The sequence below is a fragment of the Arachis ipaensis genome, chromosome B4 (genome assembly GCF_059453495.1).
Source record: "Arachis ipaensis isolate K30076 ecotype BB chromosome B4, ASM5945349v1, whole genome shotgun sequence".
NCBI lineage: Eukaryota > Viridiplantae > Streptophyta > Magnoliopsida > Fabales > Fabaceae > Arachis > Arachis ipaensis.
Genome location: NC_142439.1, coordinates 23,718,778 through 23,736,785, shown reverse-complemented (window position 1 = coordinate 23,736,785; position 18,008 = coordinate 23,718,778). Strand labels below are relative to the sequence as shown.

Sequence of the window (18,008 nt, the reverse complement as noted above, 5' to 3'; positions counted from 1 at the left end):
GTGCAACATGGGAATTGAGAATGCTGGAGCTGAAAGAAAGTTGCAACTGCAGGAACTGGAGAACCTTCGCCTGGAAGCTTATGAGAACTCCAGAATATACAAGGAAAAGATGAAAGCTGTGCATGATCAAAACATCAAGAAGAGAGAGTTCCAACTTGGAGATTTTGTTCTCCTTTACAAATCTCGACTGAGGCTCATGCCCGGTAAGTTGAGATTAAAATGGGAAGGTCCATACAGAATAGAGAAGGCTGAACCATATGGAGCTTATCACCTAAGCCATCCTTCAAGCTCTGAACTTATTAAGGTTAATGGACAACGCCTGAAGCTATACCATGGTGAGAAGGTGCAGAAAAATAAGGAGCTTGAGATCTTCCGCTAGGAAGGCCCCTACATCGCAGCAGATTGAGCTATTGGAGCGTCCAACTTACGGATGTAAAAGCAAAGTGCTTGGTGGGAGACAACCCACCGCGGTATGATCGTTCTTTTCTTCACTTTTAGTTTTTCTTCTTTAATAACTCTTCTCTTTATTAGTGCTTTCGTGCTCTTTCAATTACATGTCTTTATCTTTCCTTAAAAAAAAAAAATTTCGCTGTGCGACGCGATCGCACCAGCGACGCGTCCGCGTGGCAGGGGGAGTAAAGAAAAATAAAAATGAACAGAAAGTTACGCAGGAGCAGCGCTGGAGTCGTGCCAATGGCACAAATTACCCCACGCGACCGCGTGCCCCACGCGCCCGCGTGCCCTGAGTTTTCGACGTAAAAGGGTGCACAGTCGCATTCTGTGCGAGAGTGATGCTGGATTGGTGCTGGAAGCACAATCCTTGTCATGCGACCGCGTCGCTGACGCGGCCGCGTCACCCATTTTATAACGCACACTCATGCGATCGCGTGACCCACGCGATCGCGTCACCCAATTTTGGCTATTAAAATAAATTGAACAGAGAGTTGTGCTGGAGCGAGGCTGCACTCGCGCCAGCAGCGCAACATAGGTCACGCGACTGCGTGACCGACGCGATTGCGTCACCTTACCTGGAGCGCAACCACGCGAACGCGTGCCTTCCGCGGCCGCGTCGCATGCGTCGCACAGCTCAACCTCAGTTGCCAAATTATCTTATCTTTCTTTCCTCCAAATCCTAATTTCTCTTTTCCCTCCTTCTTTCTTCTTTCTCCCTTCTCCTTTCTATCTCACCTTTCTCTCTCTCTCTCTCCTCCATTAACAAGGTTTTACCTTCTTCTTCCTTCTTCTCTTTTCTATCATTCTTATTACATTATGTATATATATTATTATTTTCTTTTTCTTTTCTTTTTCTTTTCAAATTTTTATTTTTCTTCTTCTTTCTTTCTTTTCTTTACATGGTGTTAGAAACCTTTTGAGTCATCATCCCTCATTATATGCTTGTGGATTATTGCATATTATTTGACAATTATTTTTCTCCCATTTAAGGAATTGCTTGCATGTTCATCTTCATATTTTCTATACCCTATTCACCATGCATGCTATGTGTTTGTGAAAAAGCCCATGTGGCATTATGCACTTCTTTATGTTACTATACTATTCAATGCTTGCTTTTCACAACCTTCCCTTATTATTTTATTAATTGAATTCAATTGTCAATACAAACGTGATGGTTTGTTATAAAGTAATGCTTAGTCTATGCTACTCATGCCCTTTGCCAGCATGCCAATAAACACCTTGCATTCACTTGTCTTTTTATGCACTAGCTATTTCCCATTGATGGCTTTTCATATGTACTCGAGAGCATGTGTTAATGTCATCTACATTTTACTGTGCATCATTCACCCTCTTTTCCGTTTCCTTCCTTGCTGTATCTCTCTTTAAATTTAATTCTCTTTCTCTTCCCTTCTTTCAGGATGGCCACCAAGAAAAGAAAGGAAAAAGCAACTTCCAGACCACCAGCAAGAAGAGGAACTAAAAGAGCATTAGTGGCAGAGCCTTCTTCAACCGAAGTCAAGCCCTCAACAAAACGAGTCAAGAGGATAATAAAGGTTGACGAAAAGGAGAAAGCCTTTCCAACAAAGGACGTTGCGCGATTTTCCAATCGCTATTGTGAGCAGATGTTCCCTATCCTAGCAGAAAGGAACTACAACAATGAATACCTTCTTATCCTCCCGTCCAATATTGCTACCTTTGTTGAGCCGCAAATTGAACGAAGACAATGGGGTTTCCTATGAAAATAGCCAAGGCAGGTCAATCTTTCTTGGGTAGTTGAGTTCTACTCCAACTTCTACATGCTGTGATGAGCGGATAATTTATACGCTTTTTGACATTGTTTTTAGTATGTTTTTAGTAGGATCTAGTTACTTTTAGGGATGTTTTCATTAGTTTTTATGTTAAATTCACATTTCTGGACTTTACTATGAGTTTGTGTGTTTTTCTGTGATTTCAGGTATTTTCTGGCTGAAATTGAGGGACTTGAGCAAAAATCAGATTCAGAGGTTGAAGAAGGACTGCTGATGCTGTTGGATTCTGACCTCCCTGCACTCAAAGTGAATTTTCTGGAGCTACAGAACTTGAAATGGCGCGCTTCCAATTGCGTTGGAAAGTAGACATCCAGGGCTTTCCAGCAATATATAATAGTCCATACTTTGGCTAAGAATAGACGATGCAAACTGGCGTTCAACGCCAGCTCTCTGCCCAATTCTAGCGTCCAGCGCCAGAAAAGGATCCAAAACCAGAGTTGAACGCCCAAACTGGCACAAATACTGGCGTTCAACTCCAAGAAGGACCTCTACACGTGCAGCACTCAAGCTCAGCCCAAGCACACACCAAGTGGGCCCCAGAAGTGGATTTAAGCATCAATTACTTATTTCTGTAAACCCTAGTGACTAGTTTATTATAAATAGGACCTTTTACTATTGTATTAGACATCTTTGGATTATCTTTTGATCCTTTGATCATCTTTGGACGCCTGGTTCTTAGATCAGGGGGGCTGGCCATTCGGCCATGCTTGGACCTTTCACTTATGTATTTTTAACGGTAGAGTTTCTACACTCCATAGATTAAGGTGTAGAGCTCTGCTGTTCCTCAAAGATTAATGCAAAGTACTACTGCTTTCTATTCAATTCATCTTATTTCGCTTCTAAGATATTCATTCGATCTTCAACCTGAATGTGATGAACGTGACAATCATCATCACTCCCTATGAACGCGTGCCTGACAACCACTTCCGTTCTACCTTCGACTGAATGAGTATCTCTTAGATCTCTTAATCAGAATCTTCGTGGTGTAAGCTAGAATGATGGCGGCATTCAAGAGAATCCGGAAAGTCTAAACCTTGTCTGTGGTATTCCGAGTAGGATTCAATGATTGAATGATTGTGACGAGCTTCAAACTCGCGATTGCCGAGCGTAGTGACAGACGCAAAAGGATAGTAAATCCTATTCCAGCATGATCAAGAACCGACAGATGAATAGCCGTGCCGTGACAGGGTGCGTTGACCATTTTCACTGAGAGGATAGGATGTAAACCATTGACAAGGGTGATGCCTCCAGACGATTAGTCGTGCCGTGACAGGGCATTTGGATCATTTTCCCGAGAGAAGACCGAAAGTAGCCATTGACAATGGTGATGCATTACATAAAGCCAGCCATGGAAAGGAGTAAGACTGATTGGATGAAAATAGCAGGAAAGCAGAGGTTCAGAGGAAAGAAAGCATCTCTATTCGCTTATCTGAAATTCTCACCAGTGATTTACATAAGTATTTTTATCCCTATTTTATTAATTACTTTCAAAAACTCCATTATTATTTTATATCTGCCTGACTGAGATTTACAAGGTGACCATAGCTTGCTTCATACCAACAATCTCCGTGGGATTCGACCCTTACTCACGTAAGGTATTACTTGGACGACCCAGTGCACTTGCTGGTTAGTTGTGCGAAGTTGTGAACCATGGTATTGGCATCATGTTTTTGGCGCCATTACCAGGGAAAGAAAGAGCGATGAATTTTACATAATTAAAGTGTAATCACAATTTCTGCGCACCAAGTTTTTGGCGCCGTTGCCGGGGATTGTTCGAGTTTGGACAACTGACGGTTCATCTTGTTGCTCAGATTAGGTAATTTTCTTTTTGTTTTGTTTTCAAAAATTTTTCAAAAATCTTTCAAAAATTTCTCCTTTGTTTTCGAAAAAAAAAATTTTGTGTTTTCAAAAATGTAATTTTCTTCAGAATTTTTAAAGAATGAATTCTAGTGTTTCATGAAGTATGGCTGGCTGTAAAGCCATGTCTAATACGACTGTAGGGCATGTTAGACATGTCATGTCTGAGTTACATACTAAAGCTTGGCTGGCTATTAAGCCATGCCTGACCCTTTGATTGGAGCTTTAGAGCATAAGATTCCTGGAATTCATATTAAAAATTTTGAATCCTTATTTTTCTCTTTTCTAAATAATTTTCGAAAAATATAAAATAAAAATCCAAAAAATTAGAAAATCAAAAATATTTTTTGTGTTTCTTGTTTGAGTCATGTGTCATGTTATAAGTTTGGTGTCAATTGCATGTGCATCTTGCATTTTTCGAAAAAAAATCATGCATTCATAGTGTTCTTCATGATCTTCAAGTTGTTCTCGGTAAGTCTTCTTGTTTGATCTTTGCATTTGCATGTTTTGTGTCTTTTCTTGTTTTTCATATGCATTCTTGAATTCTTAGTGTCTAAGCATTAAAGAATTCTAAGTTTGGTGTCTTGCATGTTTTCTTTGCATTAAAAATTTTTCAAAATTGTGTTCCTGATGTTCATCATGATCTTCATAGTGTTCTTGGTGTTCATCTTGACATTCATAGCATTCTTGCATGCATTCATTGTTTTGATCCATAACTTTCATGCATTGCATCATTTTTCTTGTTTTTCTCTCTCATCATAAAAAATTCAAAAATCAAAAAAATATCTTTCCCTTTTTCTCTCTCATCAAATTCGAAAATTAGATTTGACTTTTTCAAAAATTTTTAAAATCTAGTTGTTTTCATGAGTCAAATCAAATTATCAATTTGAGAATCTTATCTTTTTCAAAATCTTTTTCAAAAATCAAATCTTTCTCATTTTTTTAGTTATTTTCGAAAATTCTAAAAAATATTTTTCAAAAATATTTTTCTTAATTTTACATCATATTTTTGAAAATAACAATAACAATTAATGTTTTGATTCAAAAATTTCAATTTTGTTACTTGCTTGTTAAGAAAGATTCAAACTTTAAGTTCTAGAATCATATCTTGTGATTTCTTGTGAATCAAGTCATTAATTGTGATTTTAAAAATTCAAATCTTTTTCAAAAACTAATTTCTATCATATCTTTTCAAAAATATCTTCTTATCTTATCTTTTTTTCAAAAATTTGATTTCAAAATATCTTCTCTAACTTCCCAACTCCTTATATTTTCCAAATTGATTTTTGTTTCAACTAACTAACTAACTTTTTGTTTGTTTCTTACCTTTTTCAAAACCACCTAACTAACTCTCTCTCTCTCTCTCTCTCTCTCTCTCTCTATTTTCGAAAATATCTTCCCCCTTTTTCAAAAATTTCTTTTTAATTAACTAATTATTTTATTTTTATTTTGAATTTTCGAAAAAAAACTACTAACCTTTTTCAAAAACTATTTTCAAAAATCACTAACTCTTTTTCAAAAATTATCTTCGAAATTTCCCCTCTCTCATCTTATTCTATTTATTTATTCATCTACCAACATCTCTCCCTCACCCACCAAAAATCCGAACCCTCTCTCTCTCTTTCTGAGTTCAGATTTTTCTCTTCTTCTCTTCTTCTACTAACAATAAGGAACCTCTTTACTGTGACATAGAGGATTCCTCTTCTTTTCTTTTTCTCTCCTCTTTCTTATGAGCAGGGACAGAGAAAAAGGCATTCTTGTTGAAGCTGATCCAGAACCTGAAAGGACTCTGAAGAGGAAATTAAGAGAAGCTAAATTACAACAATCCAGAGACAACTTGATTGAAAATTTCGAACAAGTAAAGGAGATGGCAGCCGAACCCAACAACAATGCAAGGAGAATGCTTGGTGACTTTACTGCACCAAATTCCAATTTACATGGAAGAAGCATCTCCATTCCTGCCATTGGAGCAAACAACTTTGAGCTGAAACCTCAATTAGTTTCTCTGATGCAGCAGAACTGCAAGTTTCATGGACTTCCATCTGAAGATCCTTTTCAGTTCTTAACTGAATTCTTGCAGATATGTGATACTGCTAAGACTAATAGAGTAGATTCTGAAGTCTACAGGCTCATACTTTTCCCTTTTGCTGTAAGAGACAGAGCTAGAGTATGGTTGGACTCTCAACCTAAGGATAGCCTGAACTCTTGGGATAAGCTGGTCAAGGCTTTCCTAGCCAAGTTCTTTCCTCCTCAAAAGCTAAGCAAGCTTAGAGTGGATGTTCAAACCTTCAGACAGAAAGAAGGTGAATCCCTCTATGAAGCTTGGGAGAGATACAAAGGACTGACCAAAAAGTGTCCTTCTGACATGCTTTCAGAATGGACCATCCTGGATATATTCTATGATGGTCTGTCTGAGTTATCTAAGATGTCATTGGATACCTCTGCAGGTGGATCCATTCACCTGAAGAAAACGCCTGCAGAAGCTCAATAACTCATTGACATGGTTGCAAATAACCAGTTCATGTACACTTCTGAAAGGAATCCTGTGAATAATGGGACGCCTATGAAGAAGGGAGTTCTTGAGATTGATACTCTGAATGCCATATTGGCTCAGAACAAAATATTGACTCAGTAAGTCAATATGATTTCTCAGAGTCTAAATGGAATGCAAGCTGCATCCAACAGTACTCAAGAGGCATCTTCTGAAGAAGAAGCTTATGATCCTGAGAACCCTGCAATAGTAGAGGTGAATTACTTAGGTGAACCTTATGGAAACACCTATAACTCATCATGGAGAAATCATCCAAATTTCTCATGGAAGGATCAAAAGCCTCAACAAGGCTTTAATAATGGTGGAAGAAACAGGTTTAGCAATAGCAAGCCTTTTCCATCATCCACTCAGCAACAGACAGAGAATTCTGAGCAGAACCCATCTAGCTTAGCAAACTTAGTCTCTGATCTATCTAAGGCCACTGTGAGTTTCATGAATGAAAAAAGGTCTTCTATTAGAAACTTGGAAGCACAAGTGGGCCAGCTGAGTAAAAGGATCACTGAAATCCCTCCTAGCACTCTCCCAAGCAATACAGAAGAAAATCCAAAAGGAGAGTGCAAGGCCATTGACATAACCAAAATGGTCGAACTCAATGAGGGAGAGGAGGACGTGAATCCCAAGGAGGAAGACCTCCTGGGACGTCCAGTGATCAATAAGGAGCTTCCCTCTGAGGAACCAAAGGACTCTGAGGCTCATCTAGAGACCATAGAGATCCCATTAAACCTCCTTATGCCATTCATGAGCTCTGATGAGTATTCTTCTTCTGAAGAGAATGAGGATGTTACTGAAGAGCAAACTGCCAAGTTTCTTGGTGCAATCATGAAGCTAAATGCCAAATTATTTGGCATTGATACTTGGGAAGTTGAACCTCCCTTGTTCATCAATGAACTAAGTGATCTGGATCAACTGACATTGCCTCAGAAGAGACAGGATCCTGGAAAGTTCATAATACCTTGTACCATAGGCACCATGATCTTTAAGGCTCTGTGTGACCTTGGTTCAGGGATAAACCTCATGCCCCTCTCTGTAATAGAGAAACTGGGAATCTATGGGGTGCAAGCTGCTAAAATCTTATTAGAGATGGCAGACAATTCAAGAAAACAGGCTTATGGACAAGTAGAGGACGTGTTAGTAAAGGTTGAAGGCCTTTACATCCCTGCTGATTTCATAGTCTTGGATACTGGAAAGGAAGAGGATGAATCCATCATCCTAGGAAGACCTTTCCTGGCCACAGCAAGAGCTGTGATTGATGTGGACAGAGGAGAATTGATCCTTCAATTAAATGAGGACAACCTTGTGTTTACAACTCAAGGATCTCTCTCTGCATCCATGGAGAGGAAGCAAAAAAAGCTTCTCTCAAAGCAAAGTCAAACAGAGCCCCCACAGTTAAACTCTAAGTTTGGTGTTGAACTCCCATATCCAAACTCTAAGTTTGGTGTTGGGGAGTCTCAACAATGCTCTAAACATCTGTGAGGCTCCAAGAGAGCCCACTGTCAAGCTATTGACATTAAAGAAGCGCTTGTTGGGAGGCAACCTAATTTTTATTTATCTAACTATATTTTTCTTAGTTATATGTCTTTATAGGTTCATGATCATGTGGAGTCAAAAAATAAACAAAAAAAATTAAAAACGGAATCAAAAATAGCAGAAGAAAAATCACACCCTGGAGGAGCATCTGCCTGGCGTTCAACGCCAGAACAGAGCATGGTTCTGGCGCTGAACGCCCAAAATGGGCAGCATCTGGGCGCTGAACGCCCAGAAATGGCAACAAATAGGCGTTGAACGCCCAAAATGGGCACCAACCTGGCGCTGAACGCCCAGAGTTGTGTGCAAAGGCATTTTACATGCCTAATTTGGTGCAAGGGTGTAAATCCTTGAACACCTCAGGATCTGTGGACCCCATAGGATCCCCACCTGCCTCCACTCACTTCTTCTCACCCCTCTTTCACACAATCCCATAAACACTCTTCCCCAAAACTCTTCACCAATCACCTCAATCTCTCTTCCCCATCACCTCTTCTCCACTCACATCCATCCACTCTTCCTCATAAACCTACCTCATAAACCCCACCTACCTTCAAAATTCAAAACCAATTTCCCACCCAAACCCACCCATATGGCCGAAACCTTTCCCCCCTCCCTTCCCTATATAAAGCCCTCCATTCTTCTTCAAATTCACACAACACAACCCCCCTATACCCTTCTTGGCCGAAATACAACACCTTCCCCCTTTCCTCCATATCTTCTTCTTCTCCTTCTATTCTTTCTTTTATTGCTCGAGGACGAGCAATATTCTAAGTTTGGTGTGGTAAAAGCATAAGCTTTTTTGTTTTTCCATTACCATTGATGGCACCTAAGACCGGAGAATCCTCTAGAAAGGGGAAAGGGAAGACAAAAGCTTCCACCTTCGAGTCATGGGAGATGGAAAGATTCATCTCTAAAGCCCATCAAGACCACTTCTATGATGTTGTGGCCAAGAAGAAGGTGATCCCCGAGGTCCCTTTCAAACTCAAAAGAAATGAGTATCCGGAGATCCGACATGAAATTCAAAGAAGAGGTTGGGAAGTTCTAACAAATCCCATCCAACAAGTCGGCATCCTAATGGTTCAAGAGTTCTATGCCAATGCATGGATCACCAAGAACCATGATCAAAGTAAGAACCCGGATCCAAAGAACTATGTTACAATGGTTCGGGGGAAATACTTAGATTTTAGTCCGAAAAATGTGAGGTTAGCGTTTAACTTGCCTATGATGCAAGGAGATGAGCGCCCCTACACTAGAAGGGTCAACTTTAATCAAAGGTTGGACCAAGTCCTTATGGACATATGTGTGGAAGGAGCTCAATGGAAGATTGACTCCAAAGGCAAGCCGGTTCAACTAAGAAGATTGGACCTCAAGCCTGTGGCTAGAGGATGGTTGGAATTCATCCAATGCTCCATCATCCCCACTAGCAACCGATCTGAAGTTACTGTGGATCGGGCCATCATGATTCATAGCATCATGATTGGAGAGGAAATAGAAGTTCATGAAGTCATCTCTAATGAACTCTACGAAATAGCCGAAAAGTCATCCCCCATGGCAAGGCTAGCTTTTCCTCATCTTATTTGCCATCTATGTTACTCAGCTGGAGCTTTCATAGAAGGAGACATTCCTATTAAGGAAGAGAAGCCCATCACTAAGAAAAAGATGGAGCAAGCAAGAGAGCCCATTCATGGAGCTCAAGAGGCGCAAGAAGCTCATCACCATGAGATCCCCGAGATGCCTCAAATGCAATTTCCTCCACAAAACTATTGGGAGCAAATCAACACCTCCCTAGGAGAATTAAGTGCCAACATGGGACAATTAAGGGTGGAACATCAAGAGTACTCCATCATGCTTCATGAAATAAGAGAAGATCAAAAAGCAATGAGGGAGGAGCAACAAAGACAAGGAAGAGACATAGAAGAGCTCAAGGACATCATTGGTTCCTCAAGAAGGAAACACCACCATCACTAAGGTGGATTCATTCCTTGTTCTTATTTCTTCTATTTTTCGTTTTCTATGTTAAGTGCTTATCTATGTTTGTGTCTTCATTGCATGATCATTAGTAGTTAGTAACTTTGTCTTAAAGTTATGAATGTCCTATGAATCCATCACCTCTCTTAAATGAAAAATTTTTTAATTCAAAAGAACAAGAAGTACATGAGTTTCGAATTTATCCTTGAACTTAGTTTAATTATATTGATGTGGTGACAATGCTTCTTGTTTTCTGAATGTATGCTTGAACAGTGCATATGTCTTTTGAAGTTGTTGTTTAAGAATGTTAAATATGTTGGCTCTTGAAAGAATGATGACTAGGAGACATGTTATTTGATAATCTGAAAAATCATAAAAATGATTCTTGAAGCAAGAAAAAGCAACAAAGAACAAAGCTTGCAGAAAAAAAAAGGCGAAAAAAAAAAGAGAAAAAGCAAGCAGAAAAAGCCAAAAGCTCTTAAAACCAAGAGGCAAGAGCAAAAAGCCAATAACCCTTAAAACCAAAAGGCAAGGGCAATTAAAAAGGATCCCAAGGCTTTGAGCATCAGTGGATAGGAGGGCCTAAAAGAATAAAATCCTGGTCTAAGCGGCTAAACCAAGCTGTCCCTAACCATGTGCTTGTGGCGTGTAGGTGTCAAGTGAAAACTTGAGACTGAGCGGTTAAAGTCAAGGTCCAAAGCAAAAAAAAAGAGTGTGCTTAAGAACCCTGGACACCTCTAATTGGGGACTTTAGCAAAGCTGAGTCACAATCTGAAAAGGTTCACCCAATTATGTGTCTGTGGCATTTATGTATCCGGTGGTAATACTAGAAAACAAAGTGCTTAGGGCCACGGCCAAGACTCACAAAATAGCTGTGTTCAAGAATCATCATACTGAACTAGGAGAATCAATAATACTATCTGAACTCTGAGTTCCTATAGATGCCAATTATTCTGAACTTCAATGGATAAAGTGAGATGCCAAAACTATTCAAGAGGAAAAAAGCTACAAGTCCCGCTCATCTGATTGAAGCTATGTTTCATTGATAGCTTGGAATTTATAGTATATTCTCTTCTTTTTATCCTATTTGATTTTCAGTTGCTTGGGGACAAGCAACAATTTAAGTTTGGTGTTGTGATGAGCGGATAATTTATACGCTTTTTGACATTGTTTTTAGTATGTTTTTAGTAGGATCTAGTTACTTTTAGGGATGTTTTCATTAGTTTTTATGTTAAATTCACATTTTTGGACTTTACTATGAGTTTGTGTGTTTTTCTGTGATTTCAGGTATTTTCTGGCTGAAATTGAGGGACTTGAGCAAAAATCAGATTCAGAGGTTGAAGAAGGACTGCTGATGCTGTTGGATTCTGACCTCCCTGTACTCAAAGTGGATTTTCTGGAGCTACAAAACTCGAAATGGCGCGCTTCCAATTGCGTTGGAAAGTAGACATCCAGAGCTTTCCAGCAATATATAATAGTCCATACTTTGGCCAAGAATAGATGATGCAAACAGGCATTCAACGCCAGCTCTCTGCCCAATTCTGGCGTCCAGCGCCAGAAAAGGATCCAAAACCAGAGTTGAACGCCCAAACTGGCACAAATACTGGCGTTCAACTCCAAGAAGGATCTCTACACGTGCAGCACTCAAGCTCAGCCCAAGCACACACCAAGTGGGCCCCGGAAGTGGATTTAAGCATCAATTACTTATTTCTGTAAACCCTAGTGACTAGTTTATTATAAATAGGACCTTTTACTATTGTATTAGACATCTTTGGATTATCTTTTGATCCTTTGATCATCTTTGGATGCCTGGTTCTTAGATCAAGGGGGCTGGCCATTCGGCCATGCCTGGACCTTTCACTTATGTATTTTTAACGGTAGAGTTTCTACACTCCATAGATTAAGGTGTGGAGCTCTACTGTTCCTCAAAGATTAATGCAAAGTACTACTATTTTCTATTCAATTCATCTTATTTTGCTTCTAAGATATTCATTCGCTCTTCAATCTGAATGTGATGAACGTGACAATCATCATCACTCCCTATGAACGCGTGCCTGACAACCACTTCCGTTCTACCTTCGACTGAATGAGTATCTCTTAGATCTCTTAATCAGAATCTTTGTGGTGTAAGCTAGAATGATGGCGGCATTCAAGAGAATCCGGAAAGTCTAAACCTTGTCTATGGTATTCCGAGTAGGATTCAATGATTGAATGATTGTGACGAGCTTCAAACTCGCGATTGCCGGGCGTAGTGACAGACGCAAAAGGATAGTAAATCCTATTCCAGCATGATCAAGAACCGACAGATGAATAGCCGTGCTGTGACAGAGTGCGTTGACCATTTTCACTGAGAGGATAGGATGTAAACCATTGACAAGGGTGATGCCTCCAGATGATTAGCCGTGCCGTGACAGGACATTTGGATCATTTTCCCGAGAGAAGACCGAAAGTAGCCATTGAAAATGGTGATGCATTACATAAAGCCAGCCATGGAAAGGAGTAAGACTGATTGGATGAAAATAGCAGGAAAGCAGAGGTTCAGAGGAACGAAAGCATCTCTATTCGCTTATCTGAAATTCTCACCAGTGATTTACATAAGTATTTCTATCCCTATTTTATTAATTACTTTCGAAAACTCCATTATTATTTTATATCCGCCTGACTGAGATTTACAAGGTGACCATAGCTTGCTTCATACCAACAATCTCCGTGGGATTCGACCCTTACTCACGTAAGGTATTACTTGGACGACCCAGTGCACTTGCTGGTTAGTTGTGCAAAGTTGTGAACCATGGTATTGGCATCATGTTTTTGGCGCCATTACCAGGGAAAGAAAGAGCGATGAATTTTACATAATTAAAGTGTAATCACAATTTCTACGCACCACCAACCCTGCAGTCTGTTTATGTCCGGCAGAAGCAAGTCCCCATCACAGAAGAGGCCATTCTGAAAGCTCTGAGTCTTCCCCATATTCCAGCAGGAATTGACGCTTTTCAAGAAGCCGCCCTTCAGCGCCAGAGATACCAATTCGACTGGGACTCCGTTCTCGGAGTCATCGCATTACCTGGCAGCCGTTGGATTTATGGATACCACCGTACCCGCCCTAAGGGAATCTTGGCTTCAGCACTTACCTTGGAGGCTCGCGTATGGGCACAGATCATGTCCCATTACGTCTTTCTGAGCACTCATGAGTCCTCTTTCACTGCAGACATGGCTGTTCTACTATGGTGCATCCTTACAGACCAACCTCTGAATCTATCAAGACATATCCGGAATGCTATGGAACACGTACAAATTACGGGCAACTTACCTTTCCCCGCCTTGGTCTCAGATCTTGTCTCAGCAGCCGGAATCTCCTATAGAGCTGGGGACACCAAAGCCATGCTTCCACGGAATGATCAATATGTCCCTAACGGGAAATACCTCAGACTCTCTGCAGCCACTACAAGCCTTCCTACTGCTCCAGTTGAAGATAATCCTTCTTCAACACCACAAGCATCTACAACTGAGAAATTGCTCTAGCAGATAATCGAACGGTTGGATCGGCAAGACAGAAAGCAAAGATGAGAGAGCGCCGTAACGAGCGCTGATTCAAACACCTCAAGGAGCTACTCAAGGGACGCTTCAGAGACTCAGACACCCCGGACTCCACTTCCTTTACTAGCACAGTGATCCATGACGGTCCCGATGATGGAGATACTGCTACCAGCCCACCCCTGTTTCTGACAAATGGCACCGAGAACGGTGCAAAGCCTTAAGTGTGGGGAGGTCGGTCAGTACCTGACTTCCGGAGGTAAATTCTCTTCTCTGGCACCAATAATTAGGATATTTTAGTTAGATTTTTCTTTCCTTTATAGAATAGAATAAATTGTATAGGTTAGGATAGTTGCATGCATGTTCTACTTGATTGAAAAGACAATAAGTTTCTTTTAAAATCTATCTTTGGAACAAAATTTCACTAATTTTTCAAAAATTCTTATGATAAATTTGCTTGAGTTGTATTTGGAACATGATATTTGAGTTAAAGAACACACAACCTGTGGAAGATTTGAGCCTTTATGAATGGTTACATTATTTAACCATAATTATTTCATTCTTGTGTGTTTACTTCTCTATGATTGTAATCTATATTTTGTTTTATCTTATATGTCCAATAGTTATTATATTTGCATGCTTGCACATGATTGAGGCCATTATTTGTTTAAACTCACTCATCTAAATTAAGCCTACCCTTTTCAATTACCTTTATTAACCACTTTGAGCCTTTAATTCCCATTTGTTCGATATTTTACCACATTACTAACCTTAAGCCGAAAAATAATTGTATATCCCAAATTGAATCTTTGGTTAGCTTAAGATAGAATTGTGTGTGCTAGTTAAGTATGGGAAATTGTGGGAACAAAAGTTGTTAAGGGGATGTGTCATGAAAATTTAAAGGGAATTTGGATACCTATTCATGTGAAACTATAAGAATAAAAAATCTATGTGCGTTGATAAGCTTTATTTATTTCATTTCAATTAAAAAAAATGATAAACAAATAAATAAGGGGACAAAATTACCCCAATGTTAATTTCAGAATTCAAAGATCAGTGCACATATGATAAAACCAAAATATAAGTTGATACATGAGTATGGATTGAAAAAGAGAACTCTGGGTAGCTAGGTATGAACTTTAAAGATTACATTAAGTGTATACAAGTTATGTTAGAGCTTATGTTAATTAAAGATTCAATTTATAAAGCTCACTTAGCCATATGTATACCCTTACCTGCACCTTGGTCCCATTACAACCCTGAAAAGACCTCATGATGTTTGCATTGGTATATTAACTGTTGTTGATTGGTTAGGAGAAAAACAAAAGTTAGAAAACATGACTAGAGAAGAATAGAGTGATTACCCTATACACTAGAGATTAGAGCGTACATACATTATCAGTGAGGGTTCAATGCTTGAATTTTCATGTTTCCTGCTTTCATAAGCTATCTTCTTGCACCTTTATCGGTTTTATTGTATAGTGATAGAATTAGTGGAATTTGATTTGTAACTGTTTTGAAGAGCTTATTTACTTTTGATCAAGTGGACAAGAATCATATAGTTGCATTTATTTATATGTATATAGGTTTGCATTGCATTTCATGAATTTCTACATGTTCATACTTATTTTCTTATCTCCTTCAATTAAGCATGAGGACATGCTAATGTTTAAGTGTGGGGAGGTTGATAAACCACTATTTTATGGTTTATATTGTGTTTAATTGTGTGGTTTTATCATGATCCTTACCCACTTATTCATTAAATTAGCATGCATTTAGATTTCCTTCCTAAATTTATTACATGTTTGAAAACTGCTTTCTAGAGACTTTAATTATTTATTTTTAATTCTCCTTTATTCCATTCGATGCCGTGATCTGTGTGTTAAGTGTTTCAGACTTTATAGGGCATGAATGAGTTGGAGATTGGAAAGGAAGCTAGCAAAAATGGAAGGAACACAAGAATTTGAGGAGATAACCAGCGAGAAGTGACGCGGTCGCATGGCTCACGCGACCGCGCGAAGGAGAGCAAATCGCAGCGACACGGCTGCATGGCTCACGCGGTCGCGTGGATTGGAAAGCGCAAGCGACGCGGTAGCGTGGACGACGCGAACGCGTGGAGAGGAAAAAGCGCAAGCGACGCGTCCGCATGGATGACGCGATCGCGTGACATGTGCGATCTGCATAATCTGTAGAATTCGTTGGGGGCGATTTTGGACCCCATTTTGGCCCAGTTTTCGGCCCGGAACAGCAGACTAGAGTCAGAGAACATGCAGAAACAAAACAGATTCATTCAGTAGTTTTTAGATCTAATTTCACTCTCTTAGGTTTTTCTCTCTAGTTTTTAGGATTTCAATTTTCAATTGGCCTTAGCATTGGAACATTGAGAAGAGTTATTTCCTCATCAAGACTTCATCATTCTAGTTTGTTCTCTTAACTTGGTTTTATTCTTCCATGTTCTTTGTTATGTTCAATTTTGTCATTCAGATACTTTTATGATTAATTAATGCAAGGATTATTTCTTTTTAATTCAATTTCAATTCCAATAATCATGTCTTCTTTTAATTCCCTTTCATGTGCTATGGATTCTTTATTTACAATGCGTGAGTAGTTTCCTTACTTGATGGGGAGTTGATTAAAAGGAACTCTTGAGTTGGAAGGATTGAAGGAAAGAATTTGTAGTTGGGTTAAATGTTGGATTGCTATCCTGTCACCAACGCCAATCCCTTTGAACTAAGTGGGTTGCAACTTGTGAACAGATCTGGCATTCCAACTTGTTTGACTTTCCCTTACCTAGTAAAGGATAACCAAACAGAGTAACCGTTAATTATAAATCAATCTTAAAAATCACTCCATCAATGATAGAGATTCTAACCAATCAATTCCCAGTCAAGGCTTTTATTTATATTATTTAAAATTCCTCAATTTAAATTCCAATTTACTTAGCTCAACTTCTTGGAACATCTGATTAATAAAACAGCACACTTTTCTGCAACTCGTTGGGAGACGACCTGGGACTTAAAACTCCCAGTAATTTTAATTTAAACTCTCTATGACATATTTCTAAATTGATAGGCAGATTTTCGGTGAGTTAAGAACTATACTTGTAACATAACCATTTTAATAAATTTTTAATTCACCATCTTCTGCTTCCCATCAATTTTTGGCGCCGTTGCCGGGGAGTTGCAATAGAGTGCTAATTTTATTAATTAGAATTTATTTATTTGCATTTTATTTAATTTTGCTACTATGAGCTGCATGTTTCTTCCGTCGAATGACACGTTCACTTCCTGATCCGCGCTTGCTAATATTCAATCCTGAAATTGAAAGAACAATTTCACGAATAAGGCGAGAACAGCGTAGAAAGATAAGGGCGGTTCCCTTAAAGATAAGATGACTTCACTCAAAGATAAGATAAGATAACTATCTTATCTCCAGAAAGATCACTCTAAAAACATTATAAATATATTGGAGCACCCAGGTATAACTTATACTCTGATTCTACTAAAAACCTGCTTAATACCTTTGCTAACTTAAGCATCGGAGTCCCTTGCAGGTACCACCATCCTCCGGTAACAAAGGATCAGCATCACCACCAGTCCAACAAATCGGACGCGATAGCTCCGGCCACCACTTACAAGTCGAACACGTCAGCGCCGATCAGCACAGAAGATCTCATCCGAGATCGACCTACAGTTTCAGGTAACCCTCGGAACAGAGATCCTCTTACAATCGAAGATGAGGGATCTGATGTCTAGCCCAATTTCATGCATCTATTTTCTTATAATCTATTTTTTTTATGATACATTTTACAACTTCTGTTGACACTAACACTCATACCTGTTTTGCACTTCTGGATTGCATATTGAACTATTTTTGTATGCAGTTTTACTATTCTTAATAACAACAAGGGGAGTAAGCATTGTATGAAAATAAATTGAAATAGTTTCAGTGAAACAGTTGAACTTATGATGCTTGAGACTGGCTACAATTTTTTTTACACTATTATTTCATGCAGCTCTGATCATGCATATTGCTCTGATTGTGAATATTGCTTTTATTTGGTTTTGGTAACTGAGCTTTTGATTAAGGCTGCTCACAATATTGCTGCTGAAAAAAACTGTTTCTAAAGCATTGGCTTATTATTAGTATTTGTTCTATCTCTGGATTTTAGTTGTTGAAATCTATTAGGTTACTGTAAATTAATCTTTACACTTTTACCTACTCTACATTTTTTTTTTGCATATATGGTGAACTATTTTTCCATGCAGGTGTCCCTCCTTAATGATAAAAGAGGGAGAAAGAAAAATGAA

General features: G+C 39.1%; 1 non-coding gene and 1 pseudogene across 1 annotated transcript; both read right to left on the bottom strand.

Annotated features, from left to right (window-relative positions):
* The window catches only part of LOC148566923 (uncharacterized), a 72,031-nt pseudogene that overhangs the window by 18,309 nt on the left and 35,714 nt on the right, over positions 1-18,008 (bottom strand).
* On the bottom strand, positions 6,382-6,489 carry LOC148566924 (small nucleolar RNA R71). Its single transcript, XR_015882860.1, has one exon. It is a non-coding gene; the product is annotated as a small nucleolar RNA R71 (small nucleolar RNA).